The sequence below is a fragment of the Argopecten irradians genome, chromosome 3, assembly GCF_041381155.1.
Source record: "Argopecten irradians isolate NY chromosome 3, Ai_NY, whole genome shotgun sequence".
NCBI lineage: Eukaryota > Metazoa > Mollusca > Bivalvia > Pectinida > Pectinidae > Argopecten > Argopecten irradians.
In genome coordinates, this window is record NC_091136.1 from 46403759 (window position 1) to 46416728 (window position 12970).

Sequence of the window (12970 nt, forward strand, 5' to 3'; positions counted from 1 at the left end):
TTTATATAATGGTTTTTCCCCGCATACTTTTAGTATTAGTGTCTAAAAATACCGTAAATATATCTTATGACTCAATGAAAGCTTTTAAAAGACCATCCGTTTGCCACAGTGAACCCGACTCGATGATTGCAGTTGAACCAGTAAGAACTTCGATAAGATTCTGAACTTACATGATCAGAACACCAGTTACGTGAACAGTACGTACAGTATCTCTGCATGTTGGAGCGGAGTTTTGAGCTCAACCCGACAGCGACAATGGTTTTTCTCATGTGGTTTGTATGATGGGCCGTAGGCGACCTTTGACCGTTTCCAGACGATCTTTAGTGGTGAGGAAGGTTTCTCGCTCTTTCTCCACAGATGGAAAGTCTCCTCCTCAAACACGCGGTTTTTTTAACGTTCTAACGGAAGAGCGTCACTCTTTCGGACACTTTTTCACCAACACTGGGTTTTTTCGAACACTTCTGTGTGACAATTTTGTAGAGATTTCTCCAAACCGTATCTTGCACATACTTGTAAACACATACACCACGACGAATTCTTCCTTTATCTCTATTCAAATTTGCCTTCACAAAACCTTTTCAAGAATGGTATCCTCGCATTTCTCAGTAAGCTTTTCCCAGCTTGATATGTCCTCAGCGATCGGTAGTAGCCTAAATGTCCGACAAATGCCCTTGCTCTAAATTATCATCCATGCCCCGGATGCAGAAATTTCAATATTTCATCGATGTCTTTTGCTTTTTTTTTCCACAGGCGAGTTCAATTTCTCTTTCCTGGTTCTTTTTCTTTAACCTCTGACGTAATGCATGATGCTAAATACAGGCCGAAGGGCAAACAGCAAGCAGGCTCGGACTCGCGAACAAACTTCTCGCCTTCTAACTAAACAATACAATATCTGATAGCGTCTGTTTCATCTTATGAAATACAGATTTTGGATTCCTATCGCGTTCTTAAAGGACAATTTCCGTCCCTCTAGTTACCCCCCGGTCGTGAGGTAATCTGGCTTTGACAGACTCCTCTGTGATGTCCATTGCAACTATGCTGTGCCGTTGTTGCTAATTCACATATGATCAGTGACGTTCATGAACACAAACGACCTATAAATAGAAAATATAATGATCGTTATAAGAAATATTCACATCTGCAAAGTATTATGAGTAGTCAATGAATTTACTATCGATAGTTAACTTTTGACTTAGAACGACCACCACACTGCACTACAATGTATAATCAAGATGTTCAGGGTGTATTAAAATATTATCTAAAACGGTGTCCCAAAACTTCCCCTCTAAATAATTAGATTAAATTAATGGAGTCTGACGATATCAGTATAAAACATTTCAGTGTTAGTGGATATGTGTTTGCTATTTTATTTTACAATTATACCTAATATCAACCTTCTCTGTTCCAAATTTTCGGCTACCATAGCCTTCGTCTTGGAAATGAATCGCAGTCTAATGATCAAGTCACCATCTTGCTATCTTGATTTTTAAAATTTCTTACTGTTGCATTACACTTCCTTTTACAATTATATCCTTTTGGAGTCTTTGTGTCCAACAACCTTATCCACTGTTCTTCGTGTAAACACCCGGTATCCTTTCAATATTCTTAGACAATGTCTTCATAACCGCAATCTTCAACATCGGTCTCCGTATTTGGTTCCAGAAATGTCGGTTTATTGGTTTATATTCCGATTCCGCAGAGAACGCACCATCCCGTAAATTGCTTCCCTGAAACTTTCCTATCACCGAACTTCCGGTTTCCACTAGCAATACACAAGTTAACTTGCACTTATTACAAAATCAAAAACAATTACAAAAATCGTTAGTGGAACATTTTGCGTGGGGGGGGGGGATGTGTGTACTGGGGCGGAGTTATATTCCCCGTGAACGGCTTGTGTCATAGACAGCCATTCTTCTCCATTTGATCGCATATTATGCTCAATCACAAACAGCCGTCTACATTATTTATCTCACGTTTTGGTTTTATACTAGGCCAACAACCGTGTAATTCACACATATTGGCTTGTCTTTTCTAACGGAGAATGCCGAGTAAACAGGCGGTTGATCCAAATACAATCCTCAGTTTGTTCAAGTCATATCACGAGGTTTTTTATGCATATGAAGGATCTTCTGTATGTCAGGGAGCCTCCTGCGTGTAAATGTAAGTACCAGTGGGGACCCTAATGGTAGTTTCTTTTTTTTTTCTTATCGTTTTTAGTTCATTCAAGCTCCGTTCTCTCCATTTCGATCCACTTTCAGTAGGTGGTTGTTCACACTTGCTTACCACTGTAACCTCTTTTAACGCTAATCGTACTTTTAAGCGCATCTCGATGTCTCATATGTACTCCTCATTTTGTTCCTAGTACTAATACGCCTCTTGATCCTCATGCCTAATCCATATGGTAAAAGTATTTCTTTGTGTGGTGGAGGAATGGCACGAAGCATTATTGTGAAATACACACTGCTTATTTGTAGGTTTTTATCAAACAAATCTGTGATTATATGACCTTTTCTCCAAGCAAAACCCATGTATCAAGGGAATTCAATTTTCTCATTGACTCAACATATATTAACATTGAATACAAATATGATAAGTTAATGATTTTACAAAACTAAATCGAGTACATCAACTAAACCTCCACTGGTCGGGGCTTTCCCCAAGAATGTTTTGGGGGTTACGTCACCCCAAATTCGGAGGCACCTGATTGGGACAGAGCTCGTGGGCTCTCCTCGGGGCAAACCCATATAATCATAGCAGACGCTACTAACAATATTTTATAACTTAATAATAAAAATGTTTCCGATATAAATTTATCGTTTTTTACTAACAGATGCCTGGTGAGCGTTGAAAAACTAAAATAATACCAATTAAATAAATTAAATTTTGGGAGTTTTCCCAGTATGGATAAAATTACCTTGTATCTGGGAGCTAAGCGAAAAATACCAAGCTTCACAGATGGATTGGATGGAGGAAAAACTCGCTGGAGCCTCGATACACACACTAAATAAAATAAAATGTTAATTTTCATAACGCGGTCGTCTTATGTTTCCCGCCGTCGTGTGCTAAATACCGCGCGGTAGTTGATTATCATCTGGGCAGCAGAAGGCAAAATAGCGGGATGAAACCCAACGGTTATCATATATTACGCAGGATAACTTGCATATGTTTGGCGTTGTAACCTCATCTTCGGCCATCCGATATAGATTTTCTTATGTTATTTATGATTTTTAGAAACCTTTAAATTTTGTTCCGGAAAGGTAGTGGGCCTTTAAGTGGTTTACTGTTCAGTATATAATTGTACATATCTACGCCATCTGCGTTCATAAAACCCGGATTCATTGTGGCAACGATAGGCTAAATAGCCCAAGACCAAAAACGCATACATACGTAAACCCAATTTTAAATACAAGTCAAGACACTTTAATACTTCCATAATCATGCGTAATTTTTACTCGTGTTATTTCTTTTTTTATGTTATTTTGTCCCCCCAGGGGAGGAGACACGTTATCTTTGTTTACTATTTACAGATAAGGATTTTATACATATAAAACTAATATTGCGTGTCCTTCTATTTTTTTATACCAATGTATTAACATTATAATCTCTCCACGATTTTATCTTCAAGTGTTCATTTCAACAGCTTATATCCAATTCTCCATAATTTACTGACTGTGGTGTCATATTGCATATTTCGGTTGTTCAACTGCACTACATCTATTTACACAGCATTCCGATTGGAAATCATCAGGAATCCCTCAGGGATCCGTGCTGGGTCCACTAATGTCCGTAATATTCGTGAACGATCTAACGGAAATAGTGTTATCTTAGATGTATGTTCAAAATTATAAACAAAAAGAGAAAACGAAATAATAGTAGATTTGATCGCGATCAAAGCACTTCTGTTACGGAAATAAAATTTCTCCTTCAGTAATGGGGGTTTCCTTCTCAAATGGGGTTTGGGTACAAGGGTAGAGTGTGAATATATGAATAATAAATAAACAGAAAATTTGGCTACATTATTTTTCATAAATTTGCACTTTTTACATTGTATGTAATTAATGGTTACTGAAAATATCTGTCTGCCTTCAAGCATATCATATATCCAGCTGAGCCTATGGGTACCACGTGTCCATCCTTCCTTCCTTCCGTCTGTTAAAATGTCTGTGCACACACGTCCATAGGTTTCACCCATTAAACCATAAAGTGCTTCGTACGAAAGAAGTATGGTAAAAAACCAAAAATTATAATATATATCTTTCGTGCGTTCCTTTTCTGCTCGTTCGGTCCTTTGATCGTTCGTCCGTTCGTTCCTTCTGTCAATCGGATTTAGTTATCCCCCGCGAAACGCGTTTTATTGTGAATAAATATCACATAAGAGCCCTAGATGTGCGTTTTGCTATTGCAAACCTTCCATTTTTGCTATTTTTTCTGTTACCATGATAACTTAGTCAAAAATACCAAATTACTGTTTATTTTTGTCACCAGCTGGTTTTTTTTTTCAGTTTTACAATACACACATTAATACAAGTACATTAATAACTTTTACTTTCCGCTTGATATTTGCGTTTTCATATATATACCAACTGTGGAGCGCGGGTGATTATTCCACGCGTTGCGGCTCCCTGTTTGTGATTTAAATTTAACCAGGTTGTTATACCAAACCGTATACTAATGGCTATACCAAACCGGAATGTTGTGCGTACCAAACACGTACACTATAGTCATAACATGTTCACTAAAAACCATCGATTATGGCACAAAGGACGTAATTACGATAAATTTGAAGTGGTAGATAGTTTCTGTTCTAACCTAATTCTTCATTCAACAACTGATCTTCATGAAATGCATCCGATATTATGAGATATTTTCATATTTTCACGCATTTTTCTCAATTTTGTACGGAAATACGATCCAGGTTTCATGTTTGGATACAAAAAAGATACCTTATTCTCGTTTTCACATACTGTTGTGGGACATTAAAATTTCACGCTTTCACTGTTCTAATTTTTGATAGGTGTCGATAAATAAATGAAATAATATGGAGTTTTTGAAGCGATTTAGCATGTACCCCTATCTTTTTTTGGGTACGATTTTTCCGGAAGTAGATACCAAACAACCGGGGCCGGATCCCGTTACCATACAGTGACTATAGGTCTGTTAGCCTCACCTGTATTTGTTGTAAAATAATGGAATCAATCATAAGAGACAGTGTAATGGACCATTTGGAACGTCACCACCTACTATATAACAACCAGTACGGATTCCGGAAAGTACGAACTACAACATTACAGCTGCTTCAAGTTTTGGATGATATAACTAAGAAATTAGATAACGGTAATTCAGTTGATATGTTGTACTTGGACTTCCAGAAGGCCTTTGACACAGTGCCTCACCAAAGACTTCTTAGAAAACTAAAAACTTTTGGCATCTTTGGAAATGTGCATAACTGGATAACAGATTTCTTAAAGGACAGAAAACAACAAGTAAAGGTAAATGGAGATACTTCTGGTTGGTCGAAAGTGACAAGTGGTGTCCCTCAGGGCAGTGTCTTCGGACCAGTTTTGTTCCTAATGTACATCAACGACCTACCAAACAGCGTAGAAACTAACACCAAGATGTTTGCCGACGATACGAAGATATATGATGTGCGCAACAGTGTATCAGATAGTCTAAAACTCCAGAGGGACTTGGATAATCTATCCGACTGGTCAAGAAATTGGCAATTAAAATTTGATGCAGGGAAATGTAAGTCAGTCCATTTCGATCATCATAATATGAAGCATGTGTACAACATGGATGGAGAAGAGATTATACAAAGCAACCAGGAGAAAGATTTGGGAGTATTGTTTGACAGTGAACTAAAATTCAGTTTACACGTGGCAGAGACAATCGGATCACCTCGTCATTTTCTACGAAACTAGCCTCGGACCTAAGTAGTAATCATTTTGAACTACTTTCGGAAAAAATGGCGGCGCCCATGGTAGCACGCTTCAACGTAAATCAGTTGGCTATAAGAGGTATTTTATTCCTCGACTGCATCTATATCTACTGTACATGAGTTATAGATGATGGTATCTTTGATTTTGTATATAGATTACAACTAGAAATTTGATTAATTGCCTCATTTTTTATAATGACTCAGTCGCTCCCTTTTGGCGGTGTACGGTCAAACAGCAGGCCTTGATTCAAAAGGTTCCGTTATTTAGAGTCATCAATGTAAAAATTAAAATTCAAGAAAAATTTTACGACTTTGTTGTTTATTCATTTTTCAACCGTTTACGTTCAATATTTCAAACCTATACTATCTAAAAGTATATATCTAAATGTCTAGAATTGAATTTTATCTAGCGGTAGTATGATAATTTAGCATAAATCAAATTTTTGCACAGTCTCTTTAAAAAATCTACGCTAGGAATAATGGTAGAGAAAATATGCTATAAAAAGGGTTTTTTCATTACGTATCCCTACTTTGAATATACAATGTAGTGTCCGATAGTTGTAATATCTTCAAATTTCTTGTGGTAACGAAAGATGAGTTATTGTAAAATAAGAAAAAAAGTTAAATCATAAATGCAATTGATCTTGTGAACCATCAATTGCAACATATATAGATAACTTTTTTGATTTAAGGAGGGGCCGGTATGTTTGGGTTTTTTTTTTTGTGTGTTGTGTTTTTTTTTTGTGTGTGTTGTTGTTTTTTTTACACACAAGTCCGTTCTGCCACGCGTCCCGCTCTTGAAAGTTACTGTACGTCGCTATATTGTACAATTTAACGACTAATGACTTTTATTTTCGTCTCATTCCCCCTTTCTTTGATTTATCTAAAATGATGAAAAATTGTTCCAAAATATTACTTTCTCGGAAAATGTTAACGTGATTGCAATGTACATGTATATACTCTTTAACATCATAAACGTTAACGTATTTCAAGATTATGATCTTTTTCGCAATTTTTAAAATTCGCTACATTTCGTTTTTCAATAGCATTTTCCGTGTCTCTTATATCTTAGCAAGTTAACTACAAAGTATTTTGTCTTATTTTGAGTACCGTGTTCGCATAAATTCCAGATACATTATCTGTTCTGGGACTATCGGACCTTCGGACTAACGGGCCTTAGGACTAACTGGCCTTCGGACTATTGGGCCGTAGGGATATGAGAGACAGGTATATTTCTAGATTTAATATGACTTAGCCACACAAAGCTAAAACCAAACACGAAGTGGTAATCAATTAGCGTCTTTATGGTACATTAATGCTAGGAATGGGGTACATGTGGCTACTTCAAACAGCGATATCGGACTCAAAATGTGTTTTTAATGGACATCACCAATTTTGTTAAAAGTGAATGTCTTGTATCATGTAATTGTATTATCTTTACGTATTATTAAAATGATGATTAAGGATATCATTCAAAAGGTTTTGAATATTCTATGAACTTCTTTAAAACCATGATTACAAACTAATGAAATTAGCGGTATATTAATAGCTGCAGTATTAGTAAATTTGTTTGTACATGTATGATTATAATGGCTAATAAGTAAAATCAGAAGAGGAGTTTGTAATAATTACGATAATGTTTCCTTGATCGTATATATGTTCATGTGTATATATATATATACATTGTATTTATATCTCATTTTCTGTATCTCTTATTCGAGGAATAAAAGTTTTAACTATGGGGAATTAAATTTTTAATGATATATTAATTGAACTGATAATGCCACGCGACCGGAATCACGGATGAAGCATGTAAACAAATTAGATTATTGTCTATATCGTTTTCATATGAAAAAAATGTATCTTATCAGGTCTTCAAGTTGGAACAGTCACCACACAAATAAATGGATATTTCGGTACAAATGTGTTTTAAGATGCTCCATCGCCGACAGAGAATAATCAATACACATCATTTGAAAAAAAAATGGTGTTTACTCATGTAAATGTATGTCTTACTAACACAAAAATATGTAAAATAGTATATTTTACTAAATGCTGCATGCGTTATCAGTACTTTATTCCATATAGGACATAGTGCTATGGACTTTTGGGAAAGCAATTAATTATTTTTGACATTTTTTATTTTGAAGTAAAATTAGAAGCTCAAACTTTTCAATGGCGGTAATGGTGTAAAGTATGTAACTTTTGAAACTGAAAAAAATTGATTCGTCCGCTCCTGTTTTTTATACTATAGAAAAAAATACCATTGGTCGGCGGTTTTAATGGTATAAATAACGCACGAACTAAGGTACAATTTATGAACATTCTTCAAAGAAGTATAATGTATTAAGTCATATATTCCATTCATAAAAGGTTACCGTTGGATAAATTTTCTAAAACACTTCATAGTTTCTTGTTCGAGCATTCATGTTCATTCCAATAAATATATCTCATACGTCTTGTAAAACACAAATTTAGATAGTATAAATCAGGGAGTTTGTTTTAACTTTAAGTTCTTCTTTGTGGTACATATAGAGATTTGAAGCAGACAAAAATAACGCTGTATGTTTCACAAGGGAGGCAACCCTCTATGATATAGTCCTACGGGTAGCGGTAATTTGGCCGATGTCCGGCGGATCACAAAATACATCATTTTCATGTGTATTCATACAGTTAGGTCCGAGCCTATGTTCGAAGAAGTGGGCGAGGTGTTCCGATTGGTGGCAGAGAGTGTGAAAAGGGCAAATAGATTGGTCGGATAACAGAAGAGATCATTCATGTATATGGATAAGGAAATGTTTGTAACATTGTTTAAATCCATCATTCGGCCCCATTTGGAGTATGCTGTGTCTATGTGGAACCCAATGTACAAAAAAGATGAAAGAGCAATAGAAAATGTGCAACGGCGAGCAACAAAAAATTGTAAGATCAATTAAGGATTATTCTTACCCATGAACGTCTACATTATCTGGGACTTCCGTCACTTCAATACAGACGAAAAAGGTACGACGTCATTCAAGTGTATAGGATTCTTAAAGATATTGACAATTCAGGGAAGGATATATTTGATTTTGTGGAAAACAACAGGACAAGAGGAAACAACTCCAAAATTAGGGAACAACACTCTAGGTTGAACTGCAGAAAAAACTCCTGTGTTCACTCTATGGATAGCATTTTGGGCATTTTGCTAATGGAAGACACTAATTGCTAAAATAAAAATAATCATTTTAGCATTTTTTGCTAAGCCAGTTATTTGGCTGAAGAAAGAAAATAAATTTGTAATTTCATTTTTTTTTCATTCTAAATACCTGAGCTATCAAATCCATATAATTCAAGGTGGAATTCAAGTTCCTAAACATTTGTCATTCCAACAGTTACACTGAAAAAATAATGGCCTTGAGGAACAGGGAGGGAAATATGGAAGAGTATGAAAATGTTCTTTTATTATTTTCTTAAGTTTACTTTAAGCAATTAAAAGCATTGCAAATTTTGCCCTATGCGCTATTGTAGATATCGTAATTTATAAAAGACAAAAAGTGACTTTGTTGGGCACTAGGTGTGTTCTGCTAAAAACATTTCTTTTTTGCTAAAGAAATAAGAAAGGTTTTAGCAAGTTTTGCTAAGATGTTTTTTGATCTAGAGTTACCGGAGAACTCCTTTGGTGTCCGAGTTATTAAAGATTGGTATAGCTTACCAAATGAAGTGTCAAATGCACCATCATTGAACATCTTCAAGTCAAGGCTTAAAATTCAACCCTAACTGCTGTTGATACAGAAATGTGACTTTTTTTTAAATGAAGAAGTTCAACAGAAACAATTCAGATTTATAAGTGGAAATTTGGACTTGCAAGACGTGTTTTTATTTGTACATACACTACTACAAGAGTCAGAGTGGAACGTTTTAACCATGTTAAGGACCTTAGTGATTTTAACCAATGCGCATGCGCAACCCTGAACGCATTGATGCAGAAAATGTCAAGGTGGTCAAGAAGCTTACAGCTTAAACAGACCGAGGATCAGGTATATCTGAAGGTATATCAGATAACTCGGTTACCCCATAATAATACATTCTGATGTACATTTAGCACTGAAGTGTGGTAATGAATTAGGGTTTGTACACATCGTCACATGGATGTACAGCCTCCAATACTTTCCACAGTACTAAATATCACAGGGGGCCAACTCAATGACAATGGATGTTGTCATACATTTTTTGTATTTGGTGGATGGACTGGTGAGTACATATGGCAGTCATGTGATTTTTTTTCGAAAAATACGAGATTTGAAAAATTATTAAAAAATCGGGATATTTACTATAAACAGAGATAGTAAATATCCCGATTTTTTTAATAATTTTTCAAATATCGTATTTTTCGAAAAAAAAAATCACATGACTGTCATATGTACTCATCAGTCCATCCACCAAATACAAAAAATGTATGACAACTATCCATTTTCATTGAGTTGGCCCCCTGTGCTAGATATCGCATTATTTCCTTGCGTACTTGTGTGTCCGACATATGTGAGGTATAGAACAAAGATGAGGTGTCTGTATAGTCACCAGGAGTGTTCAAAGGAAGTCTGCCGAGTCTATCAGTATTTGCGTGGTTATGAGTGTTCCTATGTTGTAGGTGTGTCCAGAGAGAAACATGGCATGCCTCTGTAATCTAGCTGCGATCATGGTATGCGGTATCGACTTGTTTGGATGTAAGATGCGTAAGATGCTGACCAGTGGCTTGTGATCAGTCACTTAAGTAAAATGACGACCGTAGAGATAGGTGTTGAACTTTTTTTTTTTCGATGCAAAAGATTTGTTGTAAATTTGCTAAGGTAAAACTTACATGTATGCGACTTTGTAGATTTGATACGAAAAAGGATAATAAACAACGAAATGTTGCGGATTTTAAAAAAAGTAGTATAAATCTAGAAATACGTAAACGTATTATAGTAGTATGAAATGCTATACTATAATAAGTGTACAATGCAATTCGTTCTGTGTAACATCCTATCCCCCCCCCCCAAAAGAAGGGTAACAATTTCTGTTTTTACCATCAATGTGTCTCTGAACTTTTGCCTATTGAGTCCCCTTTCTTGTAGGGTTGAAGGAGCACTGCAGTGGAAGAGTAGTCCCAAGTAGAGGGTGCTCGGGAAACCCAGAAAACTTGATATATCACTTGGCAATCCCAATACTTCTTAAACTGATTGTTTTAATTAAACCGATACAATTCAATTGTATGCTCCAAGAGGTTATTCGCTCCAAAAATATAATTGTCTTTTCATACTTTAACAGAGTATACTATCACAGGCTGTGCCAGTTAGTATTATAAGAATTGGGAGACAATTAGAGTGATAGACACGTTCGAGTAGCAACCCCGTATGCAAGGGGAATGATAGTGTTATATTTTGACATTTTATACAGCTTAAATTAAATCAATCAGTAAATTAAAAACACATAGACCCAACGGTTTTCTATGTTATCATTTGCACATATTGCAATATTATCAAATAAAGAGAACAAAAGACTGATCTTATTTTTCAATATATAACAATTATGGACTTTTGTTGAGGTTCGTATCATAATGACCGAGGTCATTTTTTTAAATTCTACAAGGACGTTATAGCACCATATGGACCAAAATAATTAATGACCCTTAATTTTTATATAAGATAATATATATGTCGTTTCTTTACAAATGTAAAATACAAACAATGTCTAATATGCATATTGATTACAAGAAAAGCATTGGACAAAGAACGTTAACGCTATCCTGTGGATGCAGCGTTTGGACAATGAAGTTCGCAAATGAATATTGACTCGGTGTTTCTAAAAATGGAAACACCGAGTCAATCAGCTATAAATTGAACGTGGCGTGACCATGTATAAGCCAATAGAAATAGTAGAAAATTAGATATATTCATATTGTAACAGAGCACATGTTTCCACTGCCTCTGTCAGGATTCAAACTGGGGACCTCTGGGTTACTAGTCTGACGCTCAACCAATCGAGCTCAAGAGAAGTTCTCTCTAGCCGAGCGGTATACATAGACATTCATTCCCTTACATATCCGATTTTCTGTTTGGCCGCTTATTCTTCCTCATAGGTAGCGAACTCTCACAAAAGTTTAATTTCAAAAGAAAAATCATAAAAAAGATGAAATTGAAAAATAGTGTTATGAATGCTTATAAATAATTATGAAGAAAAAGAATCGGCCAATCATGAAGATTGATTTAGTAAGTAAACAACAAAGACAAACTAATTAATATCTCTACGAAGAAAAAAGTCACAGAATGACGCGGAAATCTGACGTTATCATGACGTCACAATCATACGTGATGAAATTAAAAAAAAGAGACTTCGATGCTTTATTTAATAGGTATTCTTATCACATTATCTCTGATGGTTTATTAAATACTATGATATATCTGCATTCAGTTCTTGAAATAGTGACTACTCTGAAGTCTCTTGTAAAACGTGTAGGCTGTGCCACAGGGATAACGGACAATTAGTTACAGTTTACCAACCAAAAGGGAAATTTACGAGATCATAATTCTCCTATAACTTCCATTGGTGCAGCTTAACATGTATTGTGACATCGTTTTGAACGACGTCATGACTAATAATGATGCAATGCGCATTTTTGTAAATACTTGCATGCTACCTCAATATATATATAAAAAAAAACATTTGCTCTATGTTATTTGCACAACAGCTTTTGCAGTTATGATTTTAAAATGTTAAATATCCTAAAGATGAAACACATTGGTTAAAATATTGGAAGTGTACTGATTTTATGTTTATTTCCATGGACTTATTTATTTTTACCAAGAATGACGTCGGGGGTTCTGGTGACGTCGGATTTACATATACAATATATGACGTCACAAGAAGAGGCTCCACTGACGGGGACAGCGGGGAATTTGATTTGGTAATAGCGGTAACAGTGTACATTACAGGTTTGCTTAAAAAAACAAAAAACGGAAATATAAGCATTAAATCGCCTTCTAATCATAACGCGTAAACGCGCGTTATTCA

General features: G+C 35.5%; 1 pseudogene; it reads right to left on the minus strand.

Annotated features, from left to right (window-relative positions):
* Positions 1-398: 398 nt before the first annotated feature.
* LOC138319705 (uncharacterized) lies at positions 399-2325 on the minus strand (annotated as a pseudogene).
* Between the last annotated feature and the right edge of the window lie 10645 nt (positions 2326-12970).